Raw genomic sequence first — 23,328 nt, 5'->3', positions numbered from 1 at the left:
AGGTATTTGAACAGGGCTCTACCACCTCCCAGGGAAGTACCCTGAACCACTGGGTTATGCAATAGTCTGAAGCGGGTCTCCATCAATCTCTCTCATTGAAGCTGTTCCACATTATGAGAGAGCGCAAGACAGATGACTCATGCATGAGAACGAATCTATAGTCTGGTGATTAATGCTCATCCAGGGTGCGGAGAGCCAATGATTTTGTTTCAATGATGCTTTAGTTATTTATCCGAAGTGGAACAGCTTCAACAAGAGAGATTGAGGGATCCTCACATCAGACTAGCACATAGCCCAATGATTAGGGCATGGACATTAGAGGTGAGTCCCCTATTCAAATATTTTCTCCTTATTAGGCAGAGGGGGAATTTAAACTGGGGGTTTCCCACATCCCAGGTAAGTGCCCTAACCACTGGGCTAAAACTTTTGAGAGAAGTCCTCATCCTTCCCCTTCATCTTCTTGCAAGAAACTTCTTCGGTGCCTGACTCCAACAGAGGGTCCACAGCTCAGAATCCCATGCAGAGAGAGGCACCAAACTCCCTGAGTGGAGCAGCATTAGGACCCAACCCTCTCCTTGGCATCTCCCACTAGCAAGCTTAGGTGGCTGCCCACTCAACTGGCTGGCTTTCATGAATTCCATTTTTAGGCATCTCTCTGCATTCATTAAAAACAACAAGAGTTCTATAGCACTTTAAAGACTAACAAATTTAATTTCAGTAGGCATAAGCTTTCATGGGCTTCAGCTCACTTCCTCAGATGCAGTTGGTAGAAATAATACAGCAAATATTGGCTGTAAGTAACAGTAGCCTGTAAGAAGTTCTAATTTACACCAAGTGCCTATGGCCCTACAGTCCCTTTAGGGCAGTTAGGGATCCCCTGGGATAGGGGAGCCCTAGCTACACCCTTCCCCCCCCACTACATCCCATATGCTGGCCACAGATGGGCATATGAACTGCTATATTGACAATATGCTGCCACAGGAGCCCGTGGAGTAAAGTGACCCTCCTCCCCTGCCCAGCTATAGCAGCTATTGGGCCACAAAGCCACTTCTTCCCTCTGCTTTGGAGCCCAGTTTCATACAAGGCTTATGGAGTAAGAGATGTTATGCCCTCAGTCTGTGGAATGTCACATTAAGGGACATATTTATGTCCTCGGTGATAACTACTCCTCAGAAAGGTTCTGTGGCTATGTGGATAGTCTTGCAGCTCCTACAGTGTGGCACTGTGGAGGCAATACATTCAGGGTCTGAACTCCATGTCCCACTGAAGTCCATAAAAAGACTCCAGTTGACCTCAGAACAAGAGGTACCTTGGTAAGTAACCGTTTTTAAATGTTCGCACTGAACTCTATTGTATAGCAACAAGATATAATTGCATAAATCATAAATAATATAATAAACTAATAATAATAAGCATATAAGAAAATATACAGAATCTAAGGTACAGTGTGGAAATAAATTTTTTATCCTTAAATTTTTATTGGTTCAAGTAGTTATACTAATAATTAACAATTTAAATAACCTCTTTACAAAAAATAGAGCAGAAGGAGTAAGAAAGGGAGGCTATATCTGACCAGAAAAAATTGATGGTACAATATAAAAAGAAGCTTAATAGAAATTTCCAACTAAAATAATTATATTGCTCTGTGCTTTTCCCACTGCCAGTTTTATAATAAGCTTCAGAATTTAAATATAGGGAAAGAGAATATAGAATTGGAATCGTGGGACAGATGGGACAATGAGAGGTCATCTAGTCCTGTTGCCTTATGGCAGGTCTAAATATTATCTATAGACCATCCCCAACAGGTGTTTGTCTAACCTGCTCTTAAAAATCTCCAATGATAGAGATTCCACAACCTCCCTAAGCAATTTATTCCAGTGTTTAACTACCCTGCTAGTTAGGAATCTTTTCCTAATATCCAACTAACCCACCCTTGCTGCAATTTAAGCCCATTGCTTCTTGTCCTATCCTAGACGTTAAAGAGAACAATTTTTCTCCCTCCTCCTTGTAACAACCTTTTATGTACTTGAAAACTGTAATCCTATAACAAATATTTATTATATGTAGAATTTACAAATAGCATAAAATACTGACAAGGATGGATTCCTGGGAAAAACTGCCTTTTAGCTTTTGCTATCCCCAAACTCTGTCTAAAAGGACAAAGTTATATAAAATGGCAATATGAATGTCATCCTGCACAAAATACATGTTATAGAATGGGAATGGGAATGCATTTCAATTTGCAAAGAACAAAGGGGAAAATACATAAAACCTGCTGATGATGTCATGAGCCAGAAACGATCATGCAATATTATAAATATTAACAAATGTGCCAGTCACTCGCTTGCAATGTAAAGGTTCTTGATCTTTATGGCTGCAGATTTAAAAAAAAAAAAAAAATGCTAACTTGACAAAAGACTGGGCACAATAAAAAGCCATGCTTTTATCTGTCATACGATGGGTTTAATTAGCATTATATTAAACATGTGTAGCATATCCAATGATATACTACACAAAAAGTAACTGGCACATTCAGTAAAACTAAGGGCCCAATTCTGCTTTTGTTGAAGTCAACAGTAAAATTCCTGCCAAATTCAAGGGAAGTATGCTCTGGCCCAGAGTCTTTTTGAATATAATGTGCTCAACATGCGAGTAAGAGTCCTCACCACAGCCATCCCTTATAGCATTTTCAGCCTGTCTGTTGCTGATTGACAGAGCAGCAATGAAGTCCATTTTACAGTAGCCCTTGGAGCTGTTCTTTCCATTTTAGACATAATGACAGAAAAGAGGTATAACAGAAACTCAGGAAAATTTACCTGAGAATGATCGTGGGGTGAAAAATGTTTTCTTCTGGACTATCTTGAAAGAACAAACTAGGCCATATACTTTACATCTTTCCTGATAATAAGCAAGCAAATCTGTATAGGTCATGTTGGTAAGACTGTGAACTACACATAGGCTGTTTATGTTTCCCCATACTGCCTCACCAATAGTTTGTACTATTATGCTATAATATACACTATCCCCACTAGCAATGAGGATACATAGAGTTCCCATGCTAACAAACTTCAAAGTGTAGCAGCAACCCTTTGTTTTGCAATCAGTGTGAATAACACTCATTTCCTAGCTGAATTAATGAAGAACAGTAGTGCCATGAGAGTGTTCATTCTCTTAGGGCTGGACAATGCTATCCCATTACTTTCTTTGCCTTGCATCCACCAATTTACAACTCAGAAAATAGCAAACAATCTGAAAGATCAAGTGGCAGACTGACAAATGCAAGGAGTGAGAAAAGAAAGCAAAAGAAAAACAAACAATTTCTATGCTAATTCAGTTGTGGGCTTTTCTTGATCAAAGAGTTAAAGGCCTAGCACTCAAAGGACACTGGATGTTCTTTCCCCCATACCATACTGTAAGTCATATGTGTTGGACATACAAGCCCTGCACTCAGCATTGCAATGCCTAACTGATTTAGGAACCTCAATCTCATTTTCAAAAGGGATGTAGGCATATGGGAGCCAAAACCCCAAAAGGCTTTTAGACTCCTAAGTGGCCAGATCATTTGAAAATGAGACATAGGCTCCTAAATCAGTTAGGTGTTACCTTGCTGAGCACCTCAATGTGTAAATATTTTTAAATATCTGGGCCATAGAGTGATGCAAAGCTAGTGTCTGTATGTATTGAAGAACACATGTTTTAAGATTACTAAGCCATGACAGAAAATCCTGAGTGGAAGTCTCCCCTGAATTTCTGGGGGACAACAGGAAAAGAAAGTATACAAAAGATGTAGCATGAGGAGTGACTGCTAAAGTAGCATTGCACAAAAAAGTTTGCAAACTCATATTTAATGGTTTTGATAAACCACCATTATTTTTGATCATGTGTCTGTCTCTGGTATTATGGAACACACTGTTGTCATTCTCTACAATAAATAGTCAAGCCTTTTGTTGCTGTTGAGGCTCAAGGTAAAATTTTCAAGAGTTACTTAGGCACTTAAGTGACCTAGAGAGTCAATGAGACTTAGGCTCCTGCATGACTCTGAAGATGGGAGTTAGGATCTTAAATCATGTTGGTATTTATGAAAATTTTACCCTCAGGATTAGCCATTTTGGTTTACCAAAACTGGTTGGTTGCAAATGAAACATTCATGCACTTTTTCTAGCTAGCAGATAAACACTCAGGAAATAGATAACGTATTTAGTGTACAGTATAATTTGGCTAATGAAGAGACCACATGCTTTTAAGGAAAACGATACATCATTAATACTGAAAAAACCCTCCCTTTTTATTTTTAAGTCCAACATCCTGTATCACCATCCTGTACAGATTTCAATGGGACTGTGTACAAATACAGCAATTTGCTTGCTTGAATGACAATGGAACATTGAGGGCCTCGTCCTTAAAATTGATCTATTACTGTAGGGGAGCCATTCTCCTAAGACATGGCAATGTAATAAAAATCATTAAAAGAGAATCTGTTTGAGATCTACTTTCTTCATGCTCATCCTACTGTATCTCTTTTTTGAAGAATATCATGAGAAAAGTACTTCTCATGGCATTTCCCACTACAACCACATGGTTTTAATCTGGGAAGTAAACCACAAGAAGAAAACCACATGTTTACAGCTTGGGAACACTAAGAAGAGAAACCATTCTTATGGCGTTTCGAACTAGAAGAGATACATTATGAAATCTCTTGGTAGTCCTGCACATCTCAGCTTTAGCATTAACTACATCACACAGCTTAGTCAGGTTAACATAAAAGCAACAAAAGCCAGGAAAATTGGTGAATGGAGTGACAAGGAATAGGGAAGTGTGTAAGATTTTAAATTTAATTTGAGTAAATAGATCATATTGAACTTGTGACAAAGTCTTATTTAAAAGATACAGCAGGTTGAAATGCCTGTCACATACAGGTGTCTTCAAAATCCCACTGAATAGACATCTGAACAACTAGATCTATACTGTATGTAAAAAGGTTGATAAATATGCTGAGTATCCAAACAAATTACCTGATTGTACTACAAGATAAACTGAAAACATAGCCACTCCACTTGATGAAAGTAAGGCCTTGATCTTGTAAACATTTATTCATTCATTCAAGTAGTTCCGTTGATGTCAATGGAACCATTCACTTGAGTAATGGACTATATACATGAGTAAGGGGTGTAAAACTGGATCCTAAGTGAGCCATTGCTCAAAGGTGAGGCAGCAGGTCTTACTATCTGCAGCTAGGGGAGGTCAGAGTGAACCCAATCAAGAACTGAAGGTAATAAAAATGTCAAGATACTATCAAATGAAACAGCTTTCTTAATTATACTATGATATTCATTGTTGGATTATCATCCTATCAGAACAAAAGTCCCTTCCTCGTATTCATCCCAAAAAAGGGGTAAGTACATTTCCTATTATTATAATATACTAAGAATGACCCAATTATACAATTTGAAAAAGACCCACAATAATTCTCTCTCTATTATTGAAGTCACTGAGTGCAGAAAATAGGTTGCCTCTAGCTACAAGAAATAAAAGTAACTTGATTTCACCTTAAAGTGCATGCTTAAATCTAATTAAGGCAATGGAACTGCTCGCATGCTTAAAGTTATACATCTGATAAATGCTTATCGCAAATGGGGTGGACTTAAGCACTTGGTAGGCAGCTGTGCAAGTAGAGAAAAGAGGAAAAAGGTCAAAGACACACTCCCCACATACCTCCATTGCAAAAAGAGAATTTCTTTTTATATTTGTCTGCTGTGCTTAGTAACTACATCTGAGCTAAACATTACTGAAAATAGCATGGTACTGAAGTTATTTCAAGGCACTGTCTGCATTTGCTCTGTGCACTGGGTGGGCAGGAATTTTCATTACATAAATCACTTTCAGCTAGACAGTAGGCTATAAAAAGGGAATTTTTTCCTCAACGATTTTAGTTTTGGAAGTTCTGAAGTGGCTATATACTGGGGAAAGTCCAAAATATTCTTTTTACTGCATGCACAGCTCTCTCTCCCTCTCTCTCTCTCTCTCACACACACACACACAGCTGGACTCCTACTCTTGAATGTTTATGTAGGCCAAGCTGTACACCCAGGGCGAGAGAACTGTTTATTAAGCTGTTGCCTCTGATGTGTATGCAGCATCAGGGAATGCTAGAGATGCCAGTACCTGCAGCACTATATGGGTCTTATTACTGGAAATGTGGCTTTTCTGGTTTTCCAATTTCCACCAAAATCAAGAGGGTTCTGCCTATTGATCCCTAGAACCTTCCCTGAAATTTCAGAATGGATTGGATGTGATGTTCAAAAATTGGTACATTCCAGATGAACAGACAGAGAAATGACTGATTTGATTGTAGGGCCTCAACTTTGCTCAACTAATTAAGGTCACTGAACAGTTCCCTTTATAAACACCCCCCTCACCCTGTTCATAATTGCTTATAAAACTTTGCCAATCTTTAATGGTTCTGACTGAAATTTTCCTTACTTGGTCTCTGCTTCAGGTTGATAGACTTCCTCCTCTTTACCCCTTTTGAAAAGGTGTTCGCAAAACCCATGAAGCCATATCCAGGAATGATGTTTCAAAAAGCGGGTAGTTTTGTCCATGTATGTCTCTGTCCCACCCCCCACCCCAATTATTATTAATAAGAACTCAATGTAGAACCTTGGGATTTTGGATTAGAAACATGCCTTAGAACTTTGGGGGAATTAGGAGCAGATAGTTGAGGCCATGTCTTTAAAGATGGGAGGATGTGTCATTATACTGAAATGGGTTTTCTGTCATGCTGCACAATAGACTGATTAAGGATGACAATGTACCCCTTAAAATGGATACAACATTTGCTCAATACCCAGAACCATCTGGAGCCTTAATTTGGAATTATTTTCAATTACTGAATACCTAGCTATCACTTTTTGAGTGAGATATCACAATACCTGTACATATTTGATTAAAAAAGGTAAAGCCAGATTCAGTGACAGCACTGAATTTCCCTGCTAGATTATCTTTAAGATTGGAAATAGTTTAAAATGAGATTTGTTTTAGTCCAAATTAGTTTTTCTCCCTCCTACACCCTATATTTTATATGTATAATAAGGAGGGCAAGTTTTCAGGTTGCCTTCATCACAGCCTCCAATATCGTCCTTGAAAAATGTGTATTGAAAGTTTTTATATCTGCAAAAGGACAGGCAAATAGGCATTTGCACGTCATTTCTGTGAAAATAAAAATCAGAGCAGAAAAATAGATACACTCATACCAAATTCTGCTCAGTTATGCTGGTGTAAATCCATAGTAATGCTGCTGCTATTAGTGATGTTACACTGATCTGCAAAATGAGACCCTGGATTTATACCAGCATAGTTAATAGGAGAAATTGGCTCTTGAAGTCTAAATTAGTTACACTTTCACCCCAAATGTGGAAATCAGTAGAACAACAACACACATCACTATCAAAAACTCAGAAGCCAACATTTCCTTTTTATTATGGCTAACAAACAACATAGATTTTAATTTTGCTCAGTTCACATCATCATCTGTCTCTGACCTGAGCCAGTGTTTTAATGGTTCTCACTGTGGTTGAGATTTCACTTCATTGTATTAATCGGTATTGCTTTAGAAGAAAACATCAAATGCTGTGAAGATGCCTTTTATATTCAGACCAAATCTTTTAATTTACCATGGTAATTATTAAGATGAATCATTAAACTAAGGCTGTCAGCTGTGTTCTGTTAAAAACAAACAGGCTCCCGTGCTCAACATGCTCTAGCTGGTTTTAGTTCAGTAAGTTTGAGAGTGAATTATCATGAATTTGCTGGGTGATGAAGTTTACTTTTAGGCCTCCTCCAACCATGCAAACCACACAATAAGGTTAACCACTGTAATTTGATTTAGGGGGAAACCAAAATGAGTTATGGAAACTAGTTTTATTCATGATATATTGGCTAAGTTCAGAGTGGTTGTTTGTATGTTGCTTTGATCAAAACTAAAATAAAATCTTTGAAAACTAAAGCCACAAGAGAACTAGTTCCAAACCAAAACTATGAAATGCAAAAGTATTGATTCAAGCTGAGAGTTAAACAGCATAAATTGCCTATTTCCACAATGGTGTAAAAGTTAACTCAACGGTGTTGTTGCACACTTAAGTGAAAACTAGTCTGCTATAGATCACATTTCAAAAGGGAAGAGTTCTAAACCTCAGATGATAATATTTCAGTTCTTAAAGTGGCTGGACATAGCCCCTAAACCTCAAAGAAACCACAAATAGATTATACTGTGTATTAAATTTAGGGTATATTCAGATTGTGATGTGCTGGCTGTTAGACCACAACTCTCACTAAACTCACTTATTTATTTTTGCATCCAATTTCGCTTCAGCAATTTGATGTAGGTGCAAAATTATAGACCTTGGGGGGAAAAAAACCAAAGAATGTTGATTTCTGTAGGTTTGTAAAATGCCATGAACATTTGTGGCACCAAGCCTTCATATACCAAAATATGAACATACCACTTAGTATGATCCCAAGTAGGCCATAATATTTATGTTAAAACCAGAAATATGTGAAAAATGAGCCATATTTAGGAACACACACATTCTACCCTTAAATGTATGTGCAGGACATCCGTTAACGCTAGTGGTGATTGCACACATTTATCCAAAGAACAGAATTTGGTCTTTGAACTGAAACCAGTGAAATTTGTCTATTGTCTATTTGTCTATTGGGCCAGTTTCTTAAGGCATGAAGAGTTACTTGTAGCTTAGTTGTAATTTTTGAAGTTTCTGTAACTGAGCAGCAGTTTTTGCTGGCAAAATGACTTGTACCTAGAAATAGAAATGTGCATAGCAAAGTCAACACAGGAAGGAAAATGGGGCAATTTATTTCCACGTTAAATCTCATTCAAACCCTGATTCAACAGCAGCAATAGCTCCTGTGATATATTTCGTTTTAATGATGTCACATACATAAAAAGATGGCCAGTTACATTCTTTCAACACATCACACAGAAGAGCGAGCAGCGAGAAACATACCATGCTTGCAGCAATCCAGAGCTGCTTTGCACTTACACAGCACTTCAGACAATCAACCTAAGGTCTTCTCCTCAGTGGAGACAGAACTACCTGGATAGGAAGCAGACATACCAACAGCATGAACTGGGAATAGTGGTGTACAGTGTATTGCAGCTATGAGAAATATGCTTGTTTTTAACATTGAAAAGTGTGGCTCAGTCAAGTGCCATGCAGAAATTGTGACTGGCTTTTTAGTTCTCACTATGGGCTGCTTTTTCCATGCTCTGAGTGGAGGGGTAGTAATTTGCTACTGGCCTTTATTAGTAGCAAAGTATCACTTCCCTGTAGTGATTCAGCTCTGCTGGCTGATGCATTGGAAGGTAGAGGGTTTGGAGCCAAGACCCCACTACTCCATGCCTACTTCTCTGGGTTAGGGGAGTCATGGGCATGCATGCTCAGACCTTAGGTCCAGGTAGCCCATAAGGAAACATGTTTGAAGTTACACTAGTCTTTTATGAGCCAGAAGACACTGGAATAATATTATGAAGACAATTTGGGTATTGATCAAAAGCAATTCCTCCAGCCAATGAAGGAATTGCATTAATGGCCTGTACATTGAGTTACAGCCTGAATTAGCTGGAAGGATGCAGCACATGAACTGGATAGTGAGAATGTTTTTTTGTTAAAAAAAAATTATGTACCATGTTAGATGTAGACAACAGGTCTGGGAAAGACTAAGAAACAACGGCAGTCTGAGAGAAAGCTATTGGCTAGCTAAATGATGCTAATCTTCCTTAAACCAGTTTGTTTTCTGGCCATTCTCAACTCCTTAGAAAAGGGTTTAAAAACCCTTCTAGACTTGGCAGGGTTTTGTGGGAGTATACATGGAACCATAGATCTTAGTAATAGAAAAGGTATATTAAATTATTCAATCCAAGCTTAATCTGTGTAGCTTTTAAATTGCTAGTGCTTTGCCTACAAAGAAGTCACTTTAGCAGGGAGTTCCCAGCACTTGCTTTTGGTGACTTATTCCACTATCTAATCCCTCATGCTCAGGAAGTGTTTCCTGATATTCAACCTAAATTCTTCTTTTTAAAAAGGACTCTTGTATATCCTGAAGTAAATTTAACACAGCAAATAATTCCTCCCTTATTGGAGAGAACATTCCTTAAATATTTGTACTCTCCCCTCCAACTTTACTTAGTTGTTACTTAGTTCAGATTTTACATACAACCTGCAATCCTTTTCAGTAAGCAAAATACGCGCCAAAACAGAAAATTTCTGAAGTTTACAGAGAGTCTAAACAGTAGAATTTTCAAAGTCATATAAGGGGATTTGGTTGCCTAATTTCCATTAAATGTATTTGGATATCCAAGTCCCTTAGGTGGCTTTGAAAATCTCAACCTACATATTTGATGGTATTTCTGTTTGCAATACCTAAAGGTAAGGCCAATTATGTACTCCCACTAAACTGAAAGATTAAAAAATGTTTAATTTGTATAGGATATGATATTCATACAGTTTGTTGTTGCATTGCTTCTATTATGCTCTAGGCACTTGCCATTTTAACATGATCATATTAATGTTATAAATTACTTTTAATCATCACCAGATCATGAGATAACTAATTACATATTTTAATATTACAGTAAGGTATAATTAACGATTTTCTATATTTCCTGCCTATAAATATGATCTCTTTTGAAAAGACTTAAAATGACTTTAGTTGCCAATACCCCTCAACTTTGCTGGTTCTTCTCTGGGCTGCAACAGGATAGGAGAGAAGAGAAACAGAATAATCAGAAGAAAAAAAAATAAAGAAAAAGGACAAAGAGGTAAAATTGTAAGAGCTATGAGGCAGTACTTTCTATGAACTATTTTCTCTGTGCATTCCTGGAAGGCATAACCAGTCACCTGCTGCTAGTTTTAATTGCCATTGCTATCCCCTAGAATATCCTCCTGTTTTTACTTTTTTGGTGGTGACATTGTGTTTGTATAAGTAGCATTAGGGGACTGAAGTTTTGATATGAACTAGCAATTTGAGTGTGTGGATGAAAACTAACTCTTATAATTATTTTATCGGCCCAAAATGTGGCAGTTAAAAACCCCAATATTCACCATATGAGTTCTCTCTATTCATATCATGAAATGTCTGGGATACATATACTGGATCCAGACCTACATCCTGCCATGAAATAGGCCTTCATTAAATGTTCACTCCAGTCAGTCTTCTAAACCTAGAAATCTCTTGTTTTTCCCGGACAACATTACATTGCCTGGCTTTGGTTAGCTGTGTGTTACGGTTATAAAGTTTACAGAACTTTAAAATTCACCTGAAAAAGGGTTACTTCTTTATAAATGTTTAAGAATTATGAACAAAGTAAATCTCCAATGTTAAAGTAGTAGGGTATGAACATATTTATAATCCTGCCTTACTGCTTTTAAATACAGTTCAATTCCTTGCCAAACGTTTTCTCAGGCAGTTTCTACAATTCCTCTCCATTTCCTTTACATTCCAAATGTAAACATGTTCTAAGGAAAAATACAATAGTTTTTTATTATTTAAAACCAAGAATATATGCAATAATATATATGGGTCAGATCTATGGTTTTATATCAAATCTGAAAGACTCCTAAAAAACCCTAAAGATGATGGTCTGAATTCTAAAGTTAAAGAGGCATCTGTGCAGAAACTGAGATAAGTTGAATGCTTCCAAACAGAGATCTGAATAGATATTGATGTATGGCTGATGCTGGAGTGCTTACACACTACTATACTAACTATGCTTCCAACTACTAGAGCTGTGCAATTAAAACAATATTTTGTGAACAAAAGGGATTTGGCTTCTTAATCAAATACATGTAACAAGGCAAACATTTACTTTTGTCCTGTTGTAATTTTACTAATTTCACCATTAGCAACAGGTTTGTTTTTAAATGATAGATTTCATGTGGAGGAACAACTGAAGTCATGCATAATAATGCAGAGCACTTAATATAACACTACACTGTCAAGTTTCACACTACTTATTAATCCTCCCTGTACCGTATGAAGATGCAAACATGCATCATCTCCTTTTCTACAGATGGGTATGTAGCACCCGTCAGGAGTATCCCTAAAGAGGTAGACTCCACTTAGTCCATCCTCCTCAGGAAGGCCTACATCAGACCAATAGGCCCTGAGATTTTTGCTGCTTCTTTTCGTCTATTACAGAGCACTAAGTGGGGAGCTGCATCTGCTCCTGCAGCTGGCAACCAATCATCTGTAGCTAAGGTCCTTCCTCTGAACACTGAGACTGTCCAAAATCCATGTATATGTCTGGGCAGTCTCAGCCACATGCAGACATGCTTGAAATTGGTTACCCTGGTATGTCAGTCAGGCTCCAAAACCAGTAATAAACTCCTCCTTCTCCTCCTCTGGTCTGGTGATCACAGGATCACAGCATCCAGGTGTGGAAGACTTTTGTGGTCCTGATTGGCTCCCAGCACAGTGCTGCAGGCAAATATGTTACTTTGTCATTTTTCCTTACTGTTGTTTCTGGGCTGGTGCTTATAGAAATGGCTTTTAATAGGCCTTCAAATAGCAGGAGGCAGGACAAGTACATTACAGTAGAATCCATTCACCTGCTGTTCGAGCCAAGCTTGTGAAGAAGGCAGTGCCTCATATCACTCAGACCAATTAGGAATCTGCATGACTGACTTGGCACTGAGTAGCTACTGAGACTAAAAAAGGGAAGCGGTTTACATTTCTCCTATCCTGGGGGTGGTTTAGTCCCTGCCCTGGACAGATCAGCTCCCAACGCTGTCCTAACTTGCACCCTAGCAGCAACTAGCTCTAAGAGGGGGCCAGCACCCTTGATCAAAGGCTATTTGATTTCATTTATGATGACTTTTCAGTTATTTTGTAATCCTGGAATTCCAAAGCATTAAGAAATAATTATTTGATAAATAACTAATTCCACAATGATTCATAAGTATATTTAAATTAAATCACAGCAATTCTTTATCAGAAAGGTCCTCTTCATATTATTTTCTTCAGTTTTCAGTCCCAGCAGCACCACCTAATGTTGAATTCCCAGCAACATTCTTGAATAGAATTGGAATGTGCCAGTTTTCATATTAGAAACAGCAGAGGTTTTAATACTTTTCCATCTCCTTCAGCCATGACATAATGTCCTGTGGTGAAGCTCTGGAATACTATGCCATCTTTTACATGGCATGCAACACCAAGATCTTCATCCTGAGATTCAAAACATATCTTAAGAATTTTTTTGACAACTTAGATTTACTATGTGGAAAGTATAATTGTTCTTCTAGCAAATTAACATTTCCATGCATCAATACAGGACTCTCTAAAGCTTCCTGGTTAAAGACAAAAGTTCTCTACTCTACATTTAGCGGATTTTAGATTAATGGATTTTGTGCATTTGTCTGGTGGGATAGAGGGAAGAGTCATCAGTACTAAGAAAAAGAAGAAAGTTCATCCTGATTATAGCAATGAGTTCCATAGATGGGTACCATTCCCCCATGTATCTTTGTCACCAGCTCTGATTATCAGCACCCAGCACAAAGGTAATTACATCAGACTTTCTCCTCATAATATTCGCTGGAAGGTACAGAAAAAGTGTTTCTGTAGATATTTGGGCTCTTGCCTATTAAAGGTTTTGAAGATGAAGGTCATGAATTGGATCTGAATCTGAATAGGGAACAAGCGCAGTTAGCAGAGTACCAATATGATGTGATGTATCAAACACTGTAGTGAAATACAGTAAAACCAAGTTATGCCAGCCATATCATGATAACAGCTGAAAGAAAAATATATAATTCTTAATCCTGGTTTTTAATAAAACTATATTTTGAATGGAACTGGCTTTTCAAATGACTTTTCCCTGTAGTATGGAAATGTGACTGTGTGTCTATTTCATATACACAAAGTTATGTAAAATGTGATCCTGGTTAAGATAATCAGTTCCATTATTATATGTAATTTGTCATAGTGGAATATAATATTTTAACTGCAATGCATCAAAGTAACCATTTATTTTGATTGCATTTTTAATTTGGCTGTTCATTCTAACGGTTGCTGTGTCATATGATTTAACTGTTTTGGTTAAATGATACCTTATTTGTACTATAGTCAATCCTAGAGGACACAAATACAGCACTTTTTGTTATGTTTTTAAAACCTTAACATTAATGTTCCAATGTTCAATCTGCTTGGCTACTTGCAGAGACTGCAGTGCTATGCCAATTCGTCTCCTCCCAACCACAAGGTAGGCTGTCACAGCATCATCCTAATATATAGACATACAAGTAGACAAACTTCTATATTCCAAATATGTTTGATGGGGCAAGTTTTCCAAACACAGCAACATGTAAAACAGCATTTTATCTTCCACTTTATGTGAACCATAGGTGGAGAGTAAGAATGCCATTATGCTAATCCAATTTCAGAATGGGATTAATTTTTTTTTTAAATGGCTTCTTTGACTGTGTAATTGCTATTTCATGTGAATCTGAAAATGGAGCAGAGGGCATTGGAGGGTACATTCTAATGGCTTCTACCCAGTTTTAATTGAAGGGGTGGACCGAGTGAGGTCAAATATCAGCTTCTATTTTTTATTTGATTTTCACTTGAATAAATTGACCAGATACAGAATCCTGTTTTGTAGGCTTTAAACTGCATGCATAATATTTAGCTTGACAGGCACTCTATGTAATAATCTAAATAGTAAAAGTCTAGACAAAGAATAAGTAAATTTAATCCTGGTATATATTGCTGAGGATTAAAGAAGCAGCACATATTATAAAAACAAAAATAAAAACCCTGAAAATGCCTGTGCCAATAAGTATAAAGAACTGTATTTAGCGAAGGTAAAAGTTTATCTAGGCAGTGATACCAGATTGATGGAGGCGCTTTCTCCTTCTTAATCTTCTATTAAAATGGCAAGGAAGTATTAGTTTGTTTAAATATCCATGACAAAAATTTTCTCTCTGTAAATGTAAGCTTTTTTCAGTTTCTTCAAAAACAGAATCATCAGCATTACTCTTATTTTGATGGATTTATGGAATTGTTTTCTTTCTAGCTTCCAATCAAAACATTAGCAAGACACAAAACCTTCACATATCAGAGATCTCAAGTTCTTCCAAGAGTTGAGTGAAGACTCTGTTCTTCAGAAAGTTCCCTAAGATTGCTCATTTTAAGCCACAAGAAAAGCCTTATTTATGGAGGGTGTATGGAGGAAGACAATATATAGCATTCACAAACTCATCAGCTCTAGAGTTTCATTGTCTTGAAACTGTAACTTAAAATTTAAATCATAACATGTTTTTAAATTATTGTTGGAAGCTTCCATCCAGGTTATTTTAATTTTTTCTAAACTGCCTCTCATTATGGTATCACAGTCATACAACAATTAACACTGAATGCGCCCTAAATGGCAGTTGTCAAATAGCCTTCCATGTTGCTGATGTGCACGTTTGTTTTCCCCCCTCACTTACCTCCATTTCTTCTTTCTGTCTCCTGTCATTATATTTCTTCTCACTTTGTGGGTTGGTCTGAAGATGTCATTACTAGAGAACAACTTTATCAAATTGGTAGATTGTGTATTTAGAACTTAACCTGGTCGGGCTCAGTTTAATATTCTCTAGTTCCACAATGGGATTCCTCCTGCTGAAAATGCTTTGCCCCTAAAACACTTAACAGTCTTATCTTAGGCCAGGCTTGTTTGCCATATGGCTGTGGAGTGCAACCATATTGGATGATTATGAATGGATAGACGGTCTCTCAGCTAGCTTGACCCCAGCCTACTAAATGTCTTGAGCATCAGGACAGGAATGTTAAATTCAATCCAGAAAGTTTGAAAGTTAAACATTTGGAAAGTTTTAAATTGGTGAGTGTAAATGTAAGTACAAGAGCTAGGCTGTAGCTATTTGAGAAATATCAGAAAAAACCCAAACATCCATGGCAAACTATAGATACCCTCCATCTATAGTCCTGTGCCACGGGGTGGAGGAAGAATAGGATAAACTAGAATTTCTGATGGGGATGCAGAGCTCTCATGCTCCAGAGTTTCACCATAGGTGGCATGCACCCTGGGATTCCTTTTAATATTGAAACCTAAGATATCAGTAAAAACTAGTGAAAAGGAGGTGCAACAACATAAGTAAAATTGGTGGTGGGGGCAGAGGGACCTGGAGTTAATATGCAAACTACTAAATTGTTTGGTACATGTGTAACAGCAAAAAACTGAGGGAGACGTGTCCCTCCATCTTCCTTCCCATTCTCTTCCAAGTGGCTCCCGTTGAGTGAAATGGACAATCAGATTATGGAGTTCTATACAGCCTATACCATGAGTGACAATTCAAGCAGTCAGAGTTGTGCTTGTGGGCAGAGCCCTCTGAACCACACATCTTCATGTCTGTAATAATCATAAAGGGAGGCTGAGAAAAGAAAGGCATAGGGCCCTAAGAAGCCACAGGAGAGTTTGTAAAGGACCCATGAAAACATTAACAATGCACTGTTCTTTAAATAAGTTCCAATGAGAAAGGCTAGCTTTTAAAAAGGTAACAATTCATTTTCACCCATATCATAAAACCCCAAAAGTTCTGCAAGTTTTAGGTAAAAATATAAAAAAATATAAAAATCCCATGATAATTTACTTCTGATAACTTGCCTTGCTCCTGGTTCCTGGGACAAGCCCTGATCCTGCTATTTAGCCCCTCCCCTGGCTCCACTCCAGACTCATCATCCTGCCTTAGGTCCTAGTTCCCTACTCCACTCCTGACTCCTCGCCCTGCCTCTGTCCCATTAACCTTACTTTAGTTGGTTAGGCTTACTTACTTACTAAAGATTGAGTCAGCCTAAGTAAGTAAGGCTGAATCAGCTGGCTCTGACCTGTGATGGATCGTCTATCTCAACTCTGTTGGAGGCCCAGTACAATTTGAGTTGCTTGACCACTGTCCTACAGGCCTAGCATAGCTTCAGTTACTTGCTTGGCTATTCTGACCCCTGTAGCATGACATCTTCCACTTGGCAGAGATGAATAGGATTACTGAGTAACCTTGTAGAGGTCTCAGTTTCTGTATACCACAGCACAGAAGACAAAATACACAACATATATTGCTTGCAGCTGCACATAGATAACGATGATAGGAACAAGTTATCCTTGAATGTCTGGGGATACTATACTGTTTCATTGCCAAGGGGCATACTTTTACACTGCCCCTCCTATCACCAGATGTAGTTCTGACAACCTTAATTATCATGGTGAGAATGGAATGTAGTTAAGGGTGAAAACCCAATGTAGGTAATTAGCATATATGATAATGAGTAGGGAGGTAATTAGGTGAAAGTTGTTTATGGAAGGGTATAAGAAGTCACTACTTAGACAAAGGGGCACGCTCCAACACCTGACTCTGCGGGAGGTGCTGCCGGTCAGACCAGAGGATCTATTGACTCCCTAGCGGGGCCCCTGACGAAAGCCTGCTGAATAACTGCTTGGCTCTCTAGGCTTAGAGAATATGATATATTGTAATTAATTTTACGCTTTGCATTTAACTAGTATATTTATAGAAAACCTTGCACATTAAACCTTATTGATCTGCAAATCGGGTGTACCATGTCTCACTGGTATCCACACTGATCACTAAGTGTCCAGTATCAACAAACCTGATCCTACAGTGGAACACTAGACAGACTGATACTCCTGGCTTTGACCCTCTAGACCAGGGGTGGCCAACCCGCGGCTCGCAAGCCACACGCTGCTCTTTGCTCCTTTGAATGCAGCTCGCAAGCTCTGAATATTTGCAAGCTATTTGCATGCCGCTCTTTGCATGCCGCTCTTTGCCGCTCTTTGCTCTGAAATTGACAAGTAGTGTGGAGGGGGAAGTGAAATTGACAAGCTGCCCCCGAAATTCTCGGAGGGTAAGATAGGAGGGTAGCTTGTCAATCGAGAAGTGAAATTCACAAGCTGTCGCCGAAAATGAGGGATCAGTGCAAATTGTTGGCGGAAGGTAAGGAAAATGTAGCTCTGAGCATTATCAATAGCTATTTTTGGCTCTTCGTCTCTGACTAGTTGGCCACCCCTGCTCTAGACTGAACTTGGACAAAATCCTCTCCTGGGCCTCAACCTGTATCCAGAGTCCTGACATGCCAATGTTCCTGTATCACCTGAAGGTTTCCATTGTTCTGAACAGCAAAATAATTTAGAAATCTTGGGCCTCATTTTCAGAAGTGCTGAGAACCATAACTCAGTGGAAATAAACAAACGCTGTGAAAAATCAGGTTGAGATCACGTCTAAAGCCGTCCTTGTTAAAGTAAAAATAATTACATAGTTCATTATTTTTTAGAGAGCGGAACTTTCCAATCTTGCTAAGAATTTTCAGGCTCTTCCTTCTCTGCTCTCAACTGTATCCTGGAATTTGCAGTCCTGGTCTCTGGTGCTCTAAATCTGGTCAGCATAATTTATACATGCTTATCAGTGACTCATTCATATACTTAAAGATCTCAAGAATGAATCACATCTGTAACTGTGTGCTGAATTCCTATTACAGTCTATAAAGGCAGGCTCACATCAGTGTACTATAGAACAGAGTAGACAACTACTCCAAATAAGGGAGACTTTGATGTTAAAAGAACTGCCTAGTAGCTTGAGCTTTCTGCAGAGGATAACTTGATTTTAAAAAAGATTTTAATTACTGTTTATTTACTGTTTTCTGTATCATCTCCCCATTGTGTTTCAGTTTCACAGAATTAACAACTAGCATGATATGATTAATAAACATGTTCATTATTAAATGTACTGTTTAGAGTATATTGTTACAGTTATGACAGCTTGTTGTCAAACCAACTTGGAGGAGGAAACATCACTCAGCACAATGCCACTGGCTGCAGCCTATTTGTATAAATTGACCTAAACCTATTTTTTCAATGTCAGATGACAAAAATCAAAATGAGAATGGGCTGGCAGCATACATTTCAGCTATACATTAAAAGACTTAGCATGGGAACTCTGCCTTCTAAAGTCAGAGTTCCAAACACGGAAACCACACAAAACTAATGATAATTGATATCACATGTTCTTTATCAAAGCTTCCTCAAGAAAAGCAGCTTAAGGGAAAATCCATAAATGTGTCTTGACCACAGTCTGCCAATCTTCTTCCGCATTGGAGCCTTTAGCTAATTTGTTAGTTTAATTATTATAGGCCCAGGAAAGTTTGCAAAAGTGATAATCCTGCATTCTTTGATTGCTGATAATTATATAAAGTGGTCTTTATGAAGTAAAAATAAACCTTGACCCTTCAGTGTAATAACTGAATTCTAGAAATTAATTTCTCTCTAAATCTGGAAGCATAGGCTTCTACTACTACTGACTGTGAACCTAAAGTAGAAAAATAATAAACACTGAAGTTCTGAAATCAATAATGCCATGACAGACAAGTTTAGCTACCGTCTATGGAAATTTGGGATTAAAGATGGGTTAAACTAGGTGAATGGGGATTTGGCCTCTGACATTTTAGGGGAATATAGAGGGTTGTAAGGTAGTTGCTTCTAATGTGCCAGTTACATATCTTTAATAGGATAGGAAGTATGGACTATTGCAATATTCTGGAGGAATTAGCAGGTCAAATGGAAGAGTAGTAAGGGGAGGAGGAAGTAGTAATTGAAGAGACTGGAGATGATTACAGAAGTCTTTAAAGGAGTCTGTGCATCCGGCAAGTCATAAAACGGACCAAGAAGCAAAAAAACCCAGAGGTTAGTAACTTAATAGACAACCCCCACCCCAAACATACGCAGGTATATACAAAACCCACCAGAAAATGTTAGTTACATTAACAGAATCAGTAACCATCCCAAGCCAGCTATTGATATTACCAAGCATAGTAATGGTTTGAAATTGTGCTATAAATGAATAAATAAAATGTTATTTATGCATTGAGCTAGACAACAGTTAACCAAGGAAGATGAAGTGTATATCTGAAGGCACTATTGCTGAAGTCCTCTTTAGAAAAGAAATATTAGAATGAGAATGTAATAGAGAAGAATGAGGAAATGACAAAAACTGATAATCAATGGTCAAATACTTTTATATCCATCATAGCTCATTTGAGAACATTCTGGTCTATCACCTCTAACCTTTCAACTCCTCCAAACCAAACTGTTATCACAAAATAGGAATAATTTTGCAGCAAAGTTCTTAGAGAAGATCATACCATGTGTTGTTAGAAGTTCTATAAAAACAATACGCCATATCTTCAGCTAACATAAATCAGGGTAGCTCCACTGAAGTCTGTGGAGAATTGAATGGGACAAGGAAGGCAGCTTGGCAAATATTTTTGGGGAAGATGTTCTGAATATGGAACAATAAATGCATATATATGCCTGTGAGAGAAGCAGATGAAAGGGAAAGTAAGAACCTCAAAGCAGGTGAGGGTAGGACAACTGAAGTGATGAACAAGAATGATGATTTTGGAAACAGCATTTTGGATGGACTAAAGCATTGGGGTAAGAGGATGGCAAGACTGGTATAAAAAAAGACCAAAGAAAATGAAATTGAAGTACTTATGCTACATGATTAGGGTATAGACAAGCAATGTCACTGGGACAAAAGAGAAGGGTTGATTTTAGAAATGTTGTGTAGGAAGGAATGACAACCTGGATATAGGTGTGGGGAAAGTGGGGGGGGGGGGGAGAGAAAGAGAGAAGTTGAATGTTAAACTATGGGCCTTGGAGAATGGTTTTGTCAATTTTAAAGACATGGAGGTATCAGAGAAAGTTTGGGAGGAAAGTTTGAGATGGTTTTGGTCAAACTGATATGGAGATGATGGTGAATCATCCAAAATGAAATGCCAGAGAGACAATGGGAGATGCTAGATTGAAGAACTGCAGATGTTTTGTGAATGCGGTATATTCAATAATTATCTGCATAGCAGTGGCAGCATAACCGATAGAAATGATGAGGTCTCCTAAAGGAAGGTGTAGAGAATGAGTCTGAGTGTTGACTCCTCTGGGACTCCAAAAATGAAGTGAAGTGAAGAGGAGGAAGAGCCACCAGAACATCAAAGCAGTCAGAGGAGATAGGAGGAGAACCAGAAGGAGGAGATTAGCAAGTTAGGGAAACACAGGGTAATGAGGAACAACAGTGACAAAAGGAACAGAAACATTGAAGGATGTTAGAAAAGGCCTTGAGACTTAGCTAAAAGCATCATCATTTGAGATTTTTTTTCAAGGTTTCAGTAAAGCACAGAGGGCAGAATCCAGATAGGAACAGATCCAGAGTCTGATGGTAAGTCTACACTATAAGCACTACAGCGGTACAGCAACCATGCTGCAACTACGCTCCTGTAGTACTGTAGAAACTTATTACAGGCTTCTCCCATAGTTGTAAATCCACCCCCCTCAAAAGGCAGTAGCTAGGTCACTGGAAGATTTTTTTCCATCAACCTAACTGCACCTACAGTTGTAAGGTTAGGTTGACCCATAGAGCGTGAAAGCTTTTCACAGCATTAGCTATGTAGCTTGGTTAACTTAAGTTTTAGGTGTAGACCAGGCCTGAGTGAGAAAGATAAGTGACTGAATAACACATGTTCAATGAATTTGGTTGAAGAGAAATAGGGCCATGATGTGGCTTTCCCCCCAGAATGCTTGATATCAAGGGATACGGTTTTTGAGCAAGGAAGTACTTCCTCTCAGAATAGGGCCAAGCCTCAATGGTGATGTAGACCAAAGATGTGAAGGCTCTCTTGTTAGATAGGGACTTGATTTATTATGATGAATTAAAAAAAAAAAAGTACCATGCAAATTAACATTTTACACAAAATGCAGCATAGAAGATCTGGTGAATTACCAATTAAAAAGATGATGTACAATGAATCAGAGCAACAAAAATGACATTGCTGTTACAAAAACCAATTATATGGATTACAAAAACAAAACGTGTCCCTTATTTTGACCTTTCCAGAACCCTGTGGCACTTTTTTCACAAACTAAAACTCAAGAAGGAATTGAAAGAGGTGGTATCTTCTTTGCTTTTCCCAGGACCATTATGTGAAGTCATACTCTTCATTAATATCTTTCCGTGTTTATGTAGGAACATCCACTGCATAAATCCTTAACTGTAGCAACAGCTAACTCCTGAACAATTTGGAATTAAAAGTCTCAATATCCAAACTTCTCTCAGAGTACCACTTTGTAATAAGTACTCTAAATTAACTTTTCTTCATCAGCAAAATTTATGATAAACACATTGAATTTATAGATAATGAAATACCTAGCATCTACGCCACAAATCCAGTATCTATTCACAGCCACCCTTCCTAACATAATAAAATATGTCTTAGAATATGCCAAACAATGGAAAAAGGGCATCTTTTCATGCCATTTCTCCAATTACCCATATTAAAAATTCATCCATGGAATAACTCCATTGGTTTCAATGAAGTTACCTGGGAGATTAATTTGGCCTAATATCTGCAGCAGTGATGTCAAGATTTGCTAATTATCATTCACTAGTGTGGTGATGCAATACCTAAACAAAGGTTTTTGGATTTTTTTTTCCCAATGTATGACATCAAAACAGCAGAAACCACTGAGTTATTTAGTCAAAATACTCAATCTACTGTCCCATCCCCACACCTCAGCCTCCAAACACCCTCATATTTTCCTATATTTCTTGAAGATATCCTACCATATGGCAGCAAGGGTGAATTATGGGAGATATGGAAAAGAGAAAAGGAATACCGAGTGAGAAAGTAGATCCTTACACAACACAGCAGAATTTGGCATTTAATAATTTAAGTATTTGTGAAATGTTTTATCAATAAGGTAATATAAAACTCAACCTTAACTGCAGAGTCACAAGAGCCTTCATAAAACACAAAATGTATTTTTTTTATGAATGGGCTGAAGTACCAAAGCACAAGGATAAACTAATTTGGACTGTTAAAAGGTTTAGGGACTTTTAATTTTTTAAAATATAGTAACTTTAAAAAAAGTGCATAAGATGTTTCTTTGTGCAGAAAGGGGTTAATAACATACAATCTTTAATGAACTATTTTCTTTTGTGGAAACAGAATGGCCCCTTGGTGCAGCTATAGTCTCTTTTGTAAATATACATAATGATATGTAAAATGCATATTATTTACAAGGCAGTCATTAAGATCTAAAGAAAGAGTCTCTTAATATTTATACTATAGTTTTCAAATATTATGATTAAAAAGCAAGTCAAAATTGCATAGAAAAACTGAGCTGTAACACCATCAGAGATGTAATTCAAACCTAAAAGCAAGAAAATTTAACATTAAGAAACTTTTTTTTGTAGGGCTGTG

The 23,328-nt window shown here is 37.7% G+C and overlaps 1 long non-coding RNA gene across 3 annotated transcripts in view; it reads right to left on the bottom strand.

The window, feature by feature from the left end:
• Window positions 1-12,961: 12,961 nt before the first annotated feature.
• LOC137156237 (uncharacterized) overlaps window positions 12,962-23,328 on the bottom strand; it is an 80,410-nt gene continuing 70,043 nt past the window's right edge. For 2 of the 3 annotated variants that reach the window (XR_010920719.1, XR_010920717.1), the window contains exon 3: window positions 12,962-13,239. This is a non-coding gene — a long non-coding RNA (uncharacterized lncRNA). Of the gene's footprint in view, window positions 13,240-21,759; window positions 22,136-23,328 lie in introns of those variants that run through there. The other variant, XR_010920718.1, reaches the window with a different exon arrangement.

Source organism: Emydura macquarii, unplaced genomic scaffold, assembly GCF_026122565.2.
Source record: "Emydura macquarii macquarii isolate MOO-44397 ecotype Brisbane River unplaced genomic scaffold, CSIRO-AGI_Emac_v2 contig_1390, whole genome shotgun sequence".
NCBI lineage: Eukaryota > Metazoa > Chordata > Testudines > Chelidae > Emydura > Emydura macquarii.
The sequence above is the reverse complement of the archived record's forward strand: the minus strand, read 5'-3'. Positions and strand labels throughout refer to the sequence as shown.